General features: G+C 46.0%; 1 protein-coding gene across 5 annotated transcripts in view; it reads left to right on the top strand.

Moving 5' to 3' along the window:
• LSAMP (limbic system associated membrane protein) overlaps positions 1–14,677 on the top strand; it is a 993,127-nt gene that overhangs the window by 864,486 nt on the left and 113,964 nt on the right. The gene's annotated exons all lie outside the window — the stretch shown is intronic.

The raw sequence follows: 14,677 nt of genomic DNA, 5'->3' as shown, positions 1-14,677 counted from the left end.
TGATTTCATGTGGGGCAGGACGTCCCTGTAATCTTTCAAGGAGACAGGGATGCTTAAGTGTACCACAGGCCCCTACACGTGGCAAAAGGTCCCTGTGTCTGCAGCTCCGTGTTTCTATTCCTGTTGCTAAAGGGGGCAATAATCCACTCAATACCCCTGACAGAAGAAGACTATGAACTGTGAGACTTTTCTCTTTCTTCCCTACAGTAAGTGAAAATCCATCAGACCATCATAGTCTCTAACTCTCTGGAAGTCTGTGAACTTCATGACAACCAAACCTATTGTTAGGAGAGTTACATTCCCTGTCCACTACATATACCTTCCCCTGGAAATTGCAAGATGCCCTAAGAATGAGAATGGTTGGATGCCACCAGCTCAGATCATTTAAACTAAGTTACATGAACACAAAGATCACAACTCCTGGAAAAGAAATGTCCACTTTACTTGAATGAGGGACATGCTCGTAATTTCCCAGTAGGGCAAGCACAGCCTCCACTGTGCAAACGGTGAAGCAGATTAAAGCTGCCCTCAACTTTAATACAGTGCCACAGCCCGAGGGCAGTACAGCTGAGCTGATCTGGGCACAAGTCAGATCAGAACGGAACTTGGCTCAGCGAGATCCCTGCTCTCATTTGATGTCAAATTGAACGCAGCCAGCAGAGCTGCACCACACAGCTCAGGGGACCCTAGTCAGGACAGCTGTGTCGTGGCTGCCTGGCTGCTTGCAAAACAGCAGCCAAACAAGAGCTCTCAAAGAGGCTGGGGGTTTCAGGAGCAAATGGCAGTATTTGTATATGTGCATATATCAGTATGTATCTAACTATAAACATATGCACATTCTAAGTATGTTTATGTTTTTCTATGTATGCACACAGATATCCACATAAGTTCTTTTTATGCCATATGTGTTATTTCCTCTGCATGGATTTGTGAAATGTTATGCATGTGCACACACGCTTCTATCCAAACTTTCCAAATACCCTGAACAGTTGTAAATCCTCAGTGTTTCACTCAGGCTGAAAACACTAGCTTTTCTACTTGTGTGGCTGAGTCAGAATTTCTTCCTGAATGAAGGAAATTCCACCAATACTTCTTCCTGAGGGAAAAATCTAGCTTTTTTTCCTTTCTCCTTCCTTCCCTCCCCTCCGTGCAAGCTTGGGGCTTCAGTGTAACATGCAGCAGCAGAGGCCATGGGAGGAATGAATCTCAGAGCAGGTGGTGTCCTTTTCTTTTCTGGTGCTGTGCCTGGTGCTTGGTTGAGATCGGCTCATTGTAAGGGTCAGTGAACAGGTCTTGTCACATGAATGTAAACATCTTTGGATGGCTACAAATGAGGTCACAGAGGGGTCTCAGGTTGCTTTGGAAATCAGCCTCTGCCACTCTTAGTCCCTGTGGCTGATAAGAGAGTTTTTGTTAGAAGCTGACCGTCATCTGTGAGAACAAGGGTTGCAAAAGCTCCTCTGTGGGAAATGGTGAGCTGGATGAAAGAAAGGAAAGGAGTAAAGAGGCAGATGCATTTCTCAAACAATTGGGTCAGATACTGTTCAGTTTGGGAAGCTGTAGTTGCAGGAGGAGAAAAAATGTATTGGGTGAGGGCATTGTACCATTGGTTTCCTATTCCTCAGTCACACTCAGCAGACTTGGCTGGTCTGGGAGTGGAAGGAGCCTGTGAGCTCCTCTTTTAAGACATACACAGAATCTTTAAAAAGTTAGTGAGGATCTCCTTAGCTGCGCAGGAAACCACCTTGGTGCGGTACTTCCCTGGTACAGACCGTCAAAGCTATTTGCACTTCAGTGCCATGCTTCCGACTTCAGAGTCATCAGAGGACTTTGTGTCCCTCCTGGCTTTCCAGCACAGTCACCCCTCTGTGCCAGAGCTGTGCTCTGCTTTCCTTCACTTTCCTTCACATTCCCTCGGTGCTGTGGCGCTGACTGTGCTCTACCCCCTTTGTATCCTTTCACAGTGGGGTACCCAGCTTCTTGTTCTCAACGTCTTCCCTCAGCATCTCAGGCGATTTCCTGAGGCACATATGCCAAGGCACGTGCCTGCCCTGTTCCCCTTGGGCTCCAGCAAGCCTCTCCACTGCCTTTCTCTTTCTTGAACCATGTCTCTGTCCCTATCTCTTTCTTGTTTTCAGTGTGACTGGGTGGACAGCTTGAATCCAAAACAAGCTTCCCTGCCCAGCATGATGGGGGAAGCACCTCTCCTTCCCCATTGTCACTACTTCCCTCCTGAGGTAACTCATAAATTGCTCTGAGTCTTTAAATGGGTTGTTATTTCTTCCTTCCATCAGCACTCTCTCACTCTTGACTCACGATGCAGGTTCAGCTTCAATGAATTTATTGGCATGACAAGGTACACAGGTGATGCCAAAGTTGACAACTTAATTCATCAAGCGTTACTGTCTTTCTCGCATCTGCACTACACTTTCCCACTGTCAGTCCTTTCCTCTTTCCCCCTCCTCAACTCTCCTTTCTGTCTGTCTTTCTTTGCCTTTCTGTCTGTCTGGCTGTGTCCCTCTCTCTCCCTCCTTCCCCCTCTAATCACCTCCCCAGGTGATAGTTAGCTATCTCACACTCAAGACAGTCTGTCTCTCTCGACGAACGGAGACGTCAATCAGAGGGCTCGCCACAGAGGGAGAGGAATTGGTATTTACAGCATGTTGGCTGTTTTCTTGCCTTTGCAGCTTGCATGGAGGCAAGGGCTGAGGGCTGCAGTATTCAAACGACTCAGGGACACCACATTTGCTATAAGGCTGTTTGGGACTCCAGAAGAATGAGGTGTTGTGCTAGAGGGACAGAAGAAAGAAGAAAAGCCCATCAACCTCAATGTGTATAGGCAGGTAGAAATATCATTTAAGAAGAAATCCAACATCTTGACAAAATTCCCCCAGAGGATAAAGTCTCTTTTAAACAGAGTAGCAAATGATCGTTCCTTCTCACCCCCCCCCCCCCCCCAGTCCCATAATCCTTTGTTGGCATGGCAATTGCCAAAGTGTATAAAGGAAGAGACAGATCCCTCAGGTATCTGTCAGCACTAGATACAATCTGCCCAGGACAGTGTGTGTGTGGCATTTAATCCTCCATACATCAAGCATATGCCCAGGATATAGTGTCACACTGTATTTGTGCTGCATCCCTTGTGCCCATTTGTCATGAGTGTCTGCGCCCAATCCAGTGGCAGGTTGATCCATCGTGTGATGCCATCTCAGCTATATCTCTGCTTTTCTTCAGGCTTTGGCAGAGTTTTCAGAATTGTGTTCTGATGCAAAGTTTCTTTGTATTTTTTATCACTCTTTGTACTTTGGGGAAATAATTTCTGCAGACTCCAGTATATCGTGACCATCAGAAAGGAAAGTGTATGAGTGTATCCTTATCTTTCATCAGTATCCCTAACTATATTGATTACGTTTCTACTCCTGTACAGATTGCACAGCATTTTGAGGGGCCAGCTTTTTACCTTGGGTTTATGAACCACAGGGCTGATTCTCTCCTTCTTTGCATTTCCTTTCGTGTAAAAGAGTATTTTGTGTTCTCTTTAATTTATACCAGCAGTGAAGCATCAAGCCTGATTCATCTGCCTTGCATTTGCCCTTTTTGTTCAGCAAAGGAACTTTTCAGCATGTTAATTCCTCATAAAGAACAGTCTGAGGCTTTGTAGATATTCTTCTCTTACCTTCCTACTCAGCTGTTGAAGCTGTTGATGGATGAGGCATCATACCACTTGTGACACCAGTAGGGTACCAGTCTCTGGGGATGCCATATATCTTTCACGCAATAGTTCCCTAATAGTGAGAAGAAGAACTGAGCCTTAGAAAGGTGAATCACAAGTGTGTAGTACAATTACTGGATGTGGAGTACCAGACCACCTGAGTGATTCCTTCAGATTTTTAGTAGTGTTGCTTATCATGATAACTGTGCTTTTACAGGGGCTCAGATGTGGATGTGCTGTCACAGTAGAGAGGCATGGCTTGTGTTTTTCATTGGACTTAGTTTTTGATTCCCTACTGCAGTGGAAGTGTTTGCAGTTTTTTTGTTTGTGTCCTTTGTTGAAAATCAGAGGAGATACCTCGTTCCTGCTCTGCAGCCGGTACCACTGGATTTCTGGGGTGGCAAGTATTTGCTTGCAGAACCTTAGATGAAAGTTGTCTGTGAAGATGTTGTCCCACTAAACACAAAGGTGCTGGCAACCCTTCTGGATGTAACTTCTTCCTCCTGAATGGACAGTGTAGTCTAGGATGATACTTGAGCAGGGAGGTTGGACCAGATGACCCACTGTGACCCTTTCAACCTTATCCATTCTGTGATTCCTTCAGTTTGTATCACTAAGAGACCAGCAAACCATTAACTTTGAAGAGGACAGCCTTGAACCACTCTGGGGGAAGAAGACAGTGTTTTTATGTGTCCTAGTAAAGCTGCAGACTACAAGGAATAAGCCTCATTCCTGGCAGACTGGGACAGATTCTCCTTTAATTGAAATGGCACCAATTCAATGTCATATGTTTACAGAGGGAAGCTCTTGGGCTTTATCCCTTCCCTCCCTTTGAGGCTGTCTTTGAGATGCAGCACATCTTTACCACACAGCAAAGCTTGGAAAGGGAAGCAGTAGGAAAATTTCAAGACGCTAAGGTGCTCTTGCATGAGGCTGAACCAAAACAAAGCACTCTCTTTTGGCAGGGAAGCTCCAACAGAAGAAACTGTCCTTCTCAGGAAAGCTTGGCTCTTGGTTGCTTTGTGGGAAGGAGACCACCACAATCACATCTCAGCTCTAGCCAGATGCCTACTTTGTTCAAAGATGCCTTTACTTCAGGAGTACTGCATTTGTTTTTTTCCTCTTTTCCGCTGGACCAGACTTGTGCAGATGAGCATTTCTGGCAGGAGGGATCCTTTGCCTTGAACTCTGGCTTTCCCCTCTCAGATGGCTGATGATAACACCCTAGCCATTAGAAATGAGGCTGCTGCAACTATCACCAAGCTCAACAATGGCTAGCAAGTGAAGCTCTCACAATTGGCATTTCATAACTGTGTGTGGTGGGAAAAACCAACATCTCTGGAACTGGATCCAGATCTGGATCTTGATCCAGAAATCATGACAGTGCAATCCTGCAATGTGTTCCTTTATCCCAGAAAGCCAGTTGTATCCTGGGCTGCATCCAAAGCAGTGTGGCCAGCAGGGCAAGAGAGAGGATTCTGCCCCTCTACTTTGCTCTCTGAGACCCTCACCTGGAGTGTTGCCTACAGCTCTGGGGTCCCCAGCACAGGAAGAGCATGGACCTGTTGGATTAAATCCAGAGGAGGGATACCAAGGTGATTAGAGGGGTGGAGCATCTCTTCTACAAGGAAAGGCTGAGAGAATTGTGGTTGTTCAGCCTGAAGAACAGAAGGCTTCAAGGAGACCTAATTTGATTCTGTGTGATTTCCAGTAGCTGAAGGAATCTTGCAAGAAAGATGGAGGAGAATATTGACAAGAACTTGTAGTGACAGGTTGAGGAAATGGCTTCAAACTGAAAGAGGGCAGGTTTAGATTAGGTGTTAGGAAGAAATTCTTCACTATGAGAGTGGTGAGGCACTGGAATAGGTTGCCCAGAGATGTGGATGCCACATTCTTGGAAGTGTTCAAAGCCAGGTTAGATGAAGCTCTGAGCAACCTGATCTAGTAAAAGATGTCCCTGCCCACAGCAGGGGAGTTGGAACTAGATGATTTTAGATTTAATATCCCTTCCAACCCAAGACATTCTGTAATTCTGTGTAAAGGTCCCAGTATGGGATTATTCTCTTTCTTCTTTATACCTTTGACTGAAAGCAAACCCAGCATTTCCAAAGTGCTGCCATAGGTTTCTGCTCCTCTAGAAACCTGAAAGCAATCTTGAAAGGTGCTTATAGCAAGCTGTCCTGCTCCATTTTGTTCACTTTAATATGTAAGAAAGAAAGCTTGCTAATAAAAAAAAATTCTACGTGTACCACATGCATTTGATTTGAGTGAAAGGCTTATCACTGAGAAGCTGCCTCAGTTGAAACTGAGCCAGATCCTTGGGTATGTGGTATGCATGAGACTTTGAGAGTCATATTTATCACCCTGTGGCTTGTTGAAGAGGATGTGGGATAAACCATGGGCAGTCAAAGGAATCTGAGAACAGCTTTTGGAGAGAGATGGCTTTTTCTCTCAGCCTCTATGTGGATGCTCATCTGTGGTTCATGATGGTTGTTCTGTTGGTTGTACTCTGCCCCTAATGAGCTGAATATAAGCAACAGCTCTGAAAGAGATCTGAAAACAAACAAATTAAAAAAAAAAATTGCTCTGTTTTTTCCATCCAGAGTGAGGTATTAGCTGAAATTAACTTTCTCCCCCACTTGCCTAATCAGGACCTACTCTGGACCTGTACCTCTTGCCCTGGAATGACATAGGCTTTTCTCTGTTATTTTTTTTCTCCTCATACACAGCCAGTGCTCCCTAGTCTATATTCCAAATAAAGAGTTAACAGGCAGGAGCCAAGGGCTGCTGGGACTCAATTAAAAACCCATAATCTTGATTTTTTTTCCCTCAACTGGCTAATAAAGCATCCCTGTTCTGGCTGCAGCATTTCCTTGAAGCCGTCACCCACTCTTGCTGTTTAAGGAGTTGTCCAAAGGTCATTAGCATCAAAGGAGAAGCTTCCTTGGCTCTGATTCTGTCCCTAAAAAGGCTGCATATTAGGATTAAGCTGCATGCCATATACATCTAACCTGCTTAATGTTTCTGTGAAAAAGTTCTTTGTAAGAAAATTCTCAGAAAAGTCTTTGGAGGACCTGGACACTAAGGACAGCTTTTCTCACAGGGTTTCTCTTCCAGGATGGCTGAATATGTCTGCAGAAAGAGAGATTTTGTATTGTTTCAGTCCCACAAGTAAATACTTACCAGATTTAAAAAGAACAGTCTAAGGGAATATGTAAACACACTTCAAACAAAGACTAAAAGCTGTGTACATCTGCAGTCCTTAAAATGTTTGGGATTAGGTGGCATTCCAAGAGTTAATCCCTGGGGATTAGCATGGCAAGCACTTCTGTTGTTGTTTACACATGTCCTGTGAGGAAGGCTGTGTTGTCACAGCAGGCTCCTCTAGGAGGGTTAGCCATAAAGCTCTTGAAGTCAGTTTTACAAGCGGAAAGAACCGTAGCAACACAAACAGCAAATGCACAGAGCAGTGCTTTAAAGACAGCAACCGCGGATGAGTGGCATAAATTCAGTGTGTTAACAGAAAAGAAAGGGAAGGTTTGTAGCAAAGAACTTCATATGCAGAGGTGCAAATCTGGTGATAAGAGGATACTGGGCATATGCCCGGCTTGTGTTTTGTGCTTTCATTTACATGCTGAGCACATAACTGAGAACCTGCTCTCCTGGACTGCATCAGGATCCAGAAATGTGGGTTCTGTAAACCTGTGCTAGGTGAGGGCACACCAAAAAGCCAGGTGTGAGTGAAATACAATCAGCACTGGGGAAAAGCTGGAGCTCAGGCTCAGAGCTGGAACTGCTTTGGAGTGCGAGGCTGCCATCCAGTTTTGAAGTGGAGGTGCTGGGCTACGAACAGGAATGGGACTGCTTTTAACCCTGACCTACACTGTCACCTTAGTGCACTGGAAAACAAGGCTGGCTTGAGATTTAAGATGTTCTTTTCTGTGTTTCACTTAGTGTGGAAGCTAAATAATTTCTCTCCTGAAAATTTCATGGAGGCAAGTTTATAAAATTAAAAATCAGTGAGAATGAGTGTAAGGAATTGAGCCCAGTTCTGTGCTGATTTTTCCAGCAGTTCAGGAATGGGACAGTGCAACACGTTCACACACTGTGCTGCTCTCTGCTAAGAAAGAAAGAAAGAATGTACTGGAAGGGCTTCCCTTACAACGTTATGTGGAAAAACAGTCCAGACACTTAACTACATATTGGATGAGGCAGAGCATTCCTTTAGAAAAAATATTTCGGCTTGTAAGCTCTTACTCTCCAGTGCAGTGCATTCTGACATGCTACCCACCTCATGGGTAGCTTTGCACATGGCTTTGATTTACAGGATCCTGTCTGCTTCTCTGCTCCCAGGCAGTGCGATATGCACAGTCCCATCTGGATTTTAACTAATTTCCTGCCTGGTGTCTCAGCAGGTGAGGCTCAGCTGCATCATGGGGGGAGTTCACCAAGATGCAAGGCCCAAGCTAGCAGCCCCTGTGCCTCCTTCTGCCTGGCCTCTCTTGGCAGCAGCAGAGATGCTTGATGGAAACCAGCCCCAGCAGTGTGGGAGCACACTATGGGTTGGGAACTGCAGATCTTTTAAAGTGGTTTCCATGCTCTGGCTGTCATAGACTCTTCTCTAAAGGTCACATGATGAGGCACTCCCTTTCAGACAACATAAAGAGGGAATTTTTACACCTTGTGAAAACTCCGTATCGTATTTTGAGAGGTTTTTGGTTCCCAGGGGATTTAAAAACAAAACCAAGCTTTCAGCATTTGCCTCTACTTCACAGAAGCTTTAATGCTGACCGAGGCCTCGGCAGAGTGAAACAAGCCTAGCAGAGTGGAAGGTCAGAAGGCTCTTTCAGAGACCACTCTCTTTAATGAAGTTCAACAACTTCCCTCTCTGCCCTCTCGCTCTGCTGACAGCTTTGTCTCCCTCTGGCTGAGGCGGTAGCGTGAATCAGACCGTAAAAAACACATCTTGGGTCTGATGTCGCCTTTCTTCTGTAGAATGCTTCAGAAACATTACCACGCTGCATCCCAAAGGGTGTCTGGATTTTACTTTCCACCCCTCAGCTTGCTCCCTTTGCGGACTTTAGCATCAACAAGCTGTTTCTTGTTACTGCTGTAAAGAGCTGTGATTAGCCTGCTGCACGCATAAGAGGGAAATTAAACCATTTAGTTGCGTTTAGCAGCTCAGACCCTTCTTCAGGTTCTCTTTTTACTGCTAAACACTTTACCTAAACAATGACTAATGAGGCCAATTTGCTGTCAATTAATTGCCCCAGGAAAGGACCCCTAATTGTGGTGAGCAAGGTGGCTGTTCTAAAGCACTGAAGGACCATATGATGGTCAGCATCCCCCCTACCTCTGCCTTGGGGCTTATTAGCATTTGTTATAAAGTGCTGTTAATTGGGATCTGGGGACAAGGAAATAAGAACTCTCAAGGCTAATTGATAGGCACCTGGGGAGGGTTTTAGTGGCTGCAAAGTTCCTTTGACTTTGGAGAGAAGTCCTGATGTTTTCTTTTTTTTCGCCCTGAGAGCTGGTGACTCCTATGTATTAGTGGGTGGGACTCTTAATTTTATCCAGATGGGGGTCCTACTTACCAATAGAGAGGCATGAAATAGGCTGGAGGAAGCAACTAATGAGGATATATGGAAGGGATTGAGACTTTTTCCATTTGTATCCAAGGTGCCCTTTTTCGGACAAGCACTTAGACCACTTAAATGAAGCTTATGGGCTTTCTTAGGCAGTTTCAATACTGTTTGCATCTGTGTCTTGGAGGTATTAAATAGCTTTTGCTGTATTATAGGTCTGTAGACTGGGAATAAGGGCTGTATTTTTTTAATGTATTTTGTGACTTATTGGCCAAATATTGTAACTGTTGAAGAGTCTTGGAACTGGAGACTGGGGAGTAGCTGCCCCACAGTGGAAAGCTCCATCCAAAGGTCTTAGATGCAGGGCACTGTTTACCCAGGGGGAAGAGTCCAGGCATGTGACTGAATTTCATGTGTGTGCATTCACATGGCTCAGAGTTTTCCAGCTAGGTGCCCACTGTCCCTCTGTTTGCCTGTTTTATTCTGTAATACCCGAGCTGAATTCCTAGTCCTGTGCTTCCTGCCCTTTTGTCACAAACCCATCTTTCTGCTGCACTGAGGTGTCATGAGAAGCATCATTAAAGCAGAGTGCCATCAGTGCAGGAGCCAGGAACTGCTGGCCCCAGCCTCTAAGTACCCCTTGTACCAGTTCTGCTAAGCAGCGTTTCCCACTCCTGCCACTGTGTGCCTGTGCTGAGTCTAGGTGCTCTGATCAAAAGGCAGGGATCTGAACTCTTTGGAAGCTGTGGCATAGGTCAGGTTCAGCATTAGGAAAAGATCTCTAGAAGCGGTGCTGTTGCAAGGGTGCCCTTGATGCTTTCTTGTTCCATCCCCCATTGCACTCCTGGAAAGGTACTAAGGAGATGACCTCCCTCATGGAAACTCTTGTCTCTTAACCTATGGACTCACTCATTTACTCACATTAGTGGAGTAGCACTGCTCCTTGCCTCCTTCCATAGCCTTGAATCAGAACACTGATCCAGCCCACCCACACCATCCCAGGTAATATCTCAGGAGGAGTTTTGAGCTCTGAAGGGCTTTGGTCATAAAAGGCAAGGATAACAGCAGCAGATGTTTGTGTGTTTGCTTGTTTGTGGTTTCCTTGCTGCCTCCCGTATGCAGCCCCTGGTCTGTAATAACTGCTATAGCGGGTGTTTTTGTGGAAACAAATCACCTGCTTTCATCTGGAGAGCAACAGTGATTGTGCTGGGGGAGCATGATCTATTTTTCATGTCTCAGTCTTTCTTATTATTTAAATTAATGTGAGTTGCAGTTGTCATGAAGTGAAGGATTGATGGCAATTAACTAGAACAGGCTCAGTGCAAGCTGTTTCTGCACGAGCCTGTTCTACCTAGCTCTGTCACTGTATCTTTCTTGGGACTTAAAATCTCCCACACCAGCTCTGACCTTGTACCCCTCCTGCCCTGCAGCCCTCCCAGTCCAGGACACCCTACAATATCTCTGCCCTTGTCTCACTCCTCTTTGCAGTTCTCCTTCTATTCCAATGTGAGCTTCTCACATGGAGGATGGCCACTGGTTACTTTGGGATTTGTCATTTACTGTCAGTGGCATGGAAGATGAGTTGCTGGGCTGGCATCAGCCTCTTCCTGTAGATGTGAAAGTTAGAAGACACAAATGTGTGAGTTTCAAGCCATTCTTCTCATTGTTCATTCCCATCTCTCCAGAATCAGTCCCTGCTGTGGGTGGGGCATCTTCTCTCTCTGGGGATGGAGTAGTGGGGTACAAGAGTGTGCTTCCTTTCATGACTGGTTCTGCTCCCCACCCCAACCAGGGGGATACTAAGCACACTGTAATGGATACTCCATATGATTTACACTGAAGGAGTGGGAAAAATCTGGCCGTCTTACCTTTTTTAGCAGTACCAGAGACCCTAGCAGTGCTTTCCCGTGGTCCTTGGAGCCAGAGGGTTCCAGCAGCAGCCTGGTTTTCTGAAAGGAAAAGCTGTTAGTCAGAATATGAAAATGCCTGGAAGCACGGTTTAGCTGTAGTACTTGCCCTGCTATGGGGCTGCAGCTTGTGGGTTTACCTCTGCTAATGGTTCGGTGAGGCTCAGCACAAAAGAATTTTCCACTTGAGGGTGAACAGGAGCGGCAAATGGAGGCTGTGACACCCCAAAGATTCTGGTCTCAGGAGGTTTTATTCTCAGCAATCCTTCTTCCAGCAGTCTGGGACCTGTGAAAACATAATACAACCCACACATGGGGAAAAATAATAAGGTCAAAGCTTCTCATTTTAAGGCTGTCCTAAAAAGGTGTGTGCAAAGTAATGACAAGTGCCAAGGAGGCAATGCTAACTGTTGCTGGTGCTGACAGTTTTGGCATTTTAACATGCTGGCTTGATGCCCTGAAAATTAAAAGTCTCTGACTTTTTATCTGAGTGAAATTACTGTCCACTGGCTTTGGATTCTAAGTAGATGAAGCCAAGCCAGGCTTTAAGTTTAGAGGGAAATTATTTCCTGCCCTATTCCCCCTTGTCTCAGCCTTTCAGTGCCTTCTGACAAAGGTGGCAGCTGAAAGGAGCCAGCCATTATATTCCTAGCAGAACTTCAGCCTTGGATGTCCTTTTCACCCTCTTCTGAAAAAGTGGCAAGCCAGATATGACCATCTGGACACCTGCTCTTCCTCTTGGACATTCGGTAGGCATGGTCAGAGCTGCTTGTACTGGCTGAGTTTACTTGATCCTCTGTGAAGTAAAATGCCTTGACGGCTTTGGAGAGTGGCATTTATACACGTCCCAGCTGGAGCTCTGCTGCTGCCCTGTAGTGGCTTTTGCTGCTCTTTCCTCAGAATTTTTGGCTGGAATTGCACCATTCTACTAGGAGTTCCTACCGGCCCACAGCTTCTCCTGCTAGTCCTGCTTCAGTTTAGTCCTTCTTGGTTTGCTGCATGGCTTTTTTCCTCATGGACATGTTAACCCCTTGAGGTTACAGTAACATTCCCAAAATGTGGTCTAGCCACTGGTTTTACCCCTTAGGCTCTGCTTACCCAGATTTGCCAATGTGTCATGGAGAAGTTGTGCTGAGGATGCTCCAAAGTCACTGTCCCTGTGTCCCCTGACAGAACACTTGGGCTAAAACTCTTGCAGAAATAGCAGCCTCTGATGTTCTTTCCCTGACTAAGCCCCTCTGTCCTCTCTTGTGCATGTTTGTCTTCTATCAGGTCTGAGGTGGCCCTCAAAGTTGCTCTTTTCCCAGTAAGTAAGAGTAGCTGTTTGTATTTTGGCACCAGAACTTTCAGGGCTCTGCCAGCCTCCAGATCTGCTGGCTAGAAAAATGTGCAGGTCTGTCATGAGCCATGGGACAGGGTGTTCCTCTCATCTCATGGGAAAGAAAGGAGGTGAGTTTTCCATATCTGCAGGGGCGAGTTTCCATCCCCTCCCTGAGGAGCCTGTTCCTGTCTTGACTTTCTGAAAGTAAAAGCTTTTTCCTCATTTTGAGTCAGAATTTTCCCTACACCGCAGCTCATGTTAGCTGCTTTTCAGTGTTCACTGTGCACCTCTGAGTAAAGCGTGCCTCTGTCTTTTCAGCACATTCCCACTCACTTTTGCAAAGAGCAATAAGATCTCCCTCAGCCTTCTCTTCTTCAGACTGAACAGGCCCATCTCTCTTAGGTTCTCCTGGGAAGTCATGTGCTATAGCCCTCTGACCATCTTGGGAGCCTTCCAGTGGACTTGCTCCAGTGTCTCAAAGGCCTTCTTGTACTGGGGAGCCCAAAACTGTTCTAGTTCCAGAGATGCTGTCCAACAAGCACCATGTAAAGGATTTTAGACACTTCCCTTCTCTTATGGGGTTACACTCTTACTAATACAACCCAGGATGCTTGGTCTTTGCTGCAAGGGCAGAAAGCTAACTCACACTGGAACCTGAAGGACCCCCAGGTGTCCTGGACTGCTTGAGCCTAGCACTTCCTCTCTTCCAGAAAATATCAAGGTGGTTGGTCCCTAATGAGGGACTGTGATTGTGAGGCTTATTCTACCTGTCTAAAGCAGTATTGCCTCTTCTTAATCAAGTGATTGGTAACAAACACCAAGGAACAGGGGTGGCACTGTGATATCCTCTCTGATCCTTACATCTGAGCTAGTTCACCAGCCAGAGCTGGGTACACACTAGCCACTGATTTGCATTTCTTTTCCTCTCCTTTCCACCCTGTCTTTCTTAGAAAACCTGTATCCAACTTACAGGCCAGTCCTAGGAGCTGTGTCACCCCAGCTCTGTCATCCCAATGGTTTTTCACACACATCGCACTGTGAGTCTGCGTGAACATCTGATTCCTCCTGTTTTTCCACCATGATACTTGCACTGGCACAGGCATTTGAGGTGGGCCCCCAGCTGTCCTGTTTTCACGAGGCGTGCAAAAGCCTTCCCTATTGTGCTGCCCCCCAGCTGCTCCCTCACTGCCCTCTGCATTGTCACTTCTCCACAGATCACAGCAATCCTTTCCCAATGTGCCTGGCTTAAATCCCTCCTTGCCTGGCTGAGTGAGCCTGTTGGAAAGTAGATGTCTGCCTCACTTTGCTCGACAGGTCCTCTTCCTTCCAGGGGGTCCGAGGGTCATAGATACTCAAGGGTTGTCTGTGAGTTTGGGGCCTACAGAGAGGGGCTAATGAGCTGTGGGTTGTAAACAACATGCTGTGAATCCAGCAACACAGCTGGAAGTAGTGAGGAGCTCTCTTCAGGCTTCATTTCCTTTTCCCCACCTAGCTTATGAGCAGTTTTGCCTCGAAAGGACCATCAGCCACTCTTGCCAGGGAGGGGGAAGGGGAAGCTGCTATCTGTTTACTCTGTGGTAAGCAAAGCAGAAAATTATATTGTTTCTTTCCTCATGAAACGCAAATTTGGAAGCTGAAAATATATTAAAAAAATAAATTAGAGGATTCCTTTTTAGTGAAAATCCTTCACCACCTGACATGGGGTGTGAAGCACAGAAGCAAGACGTGGAAGTGAGAGGGGAAAGACTGCAACAGCTGGCACAATCCATACCTGGAAGTGCCTGTTAGGTCCCAATTCATTGCCACTCTGGTGCCCTGACACAAACTCAGCTTGGAAAGTTTTCAAGGATCTTAAATATCCAAGTCATGGCTGATCTTGTGAATCTTAAAGACTCTACTGTGCCTTTTGTTTTTTGCCATGTGTGGTGCAGTCATCCAGAAGCTGCCTACTGCAGGTAGGCCATGGGGAATCCCTCTTGGCTGAAAGATGTCATAAAATAACTAATATACCCTCCGAGTCAGTGCCTTGAAGCCTGGCATCCTGAAGGAGAGTGCAAAACTCCATCTGGGACTCGCGGGAGTGTAAAAATTAGCTGGGATGATACTTGCAGCCTGCTGACCCCTTCCATGCAGCCTTGAGGCAGGCAAGCAA

Source organism: Chamaea fasciata, unplaced genomic scaffold, assembly GCF_029207755.1.
Source record: "Chamaea fasciata isolate MVZ Bird 193981 ecotype frontalis unplaced genomic scaffold, bChaFas1.0.hap1 SCAF_2, whole genome shotgun sequence".
NCBI lineage: Eukaryota > Metazoa > Chordata > Aves > Passeriformes > Sylviidae > Chamaea > Chamaea fasciata.
Note: the sequence above shows the minus strand (reverse complement) of the source record. Positions and strands in the feature narration are given on the sequence as shown.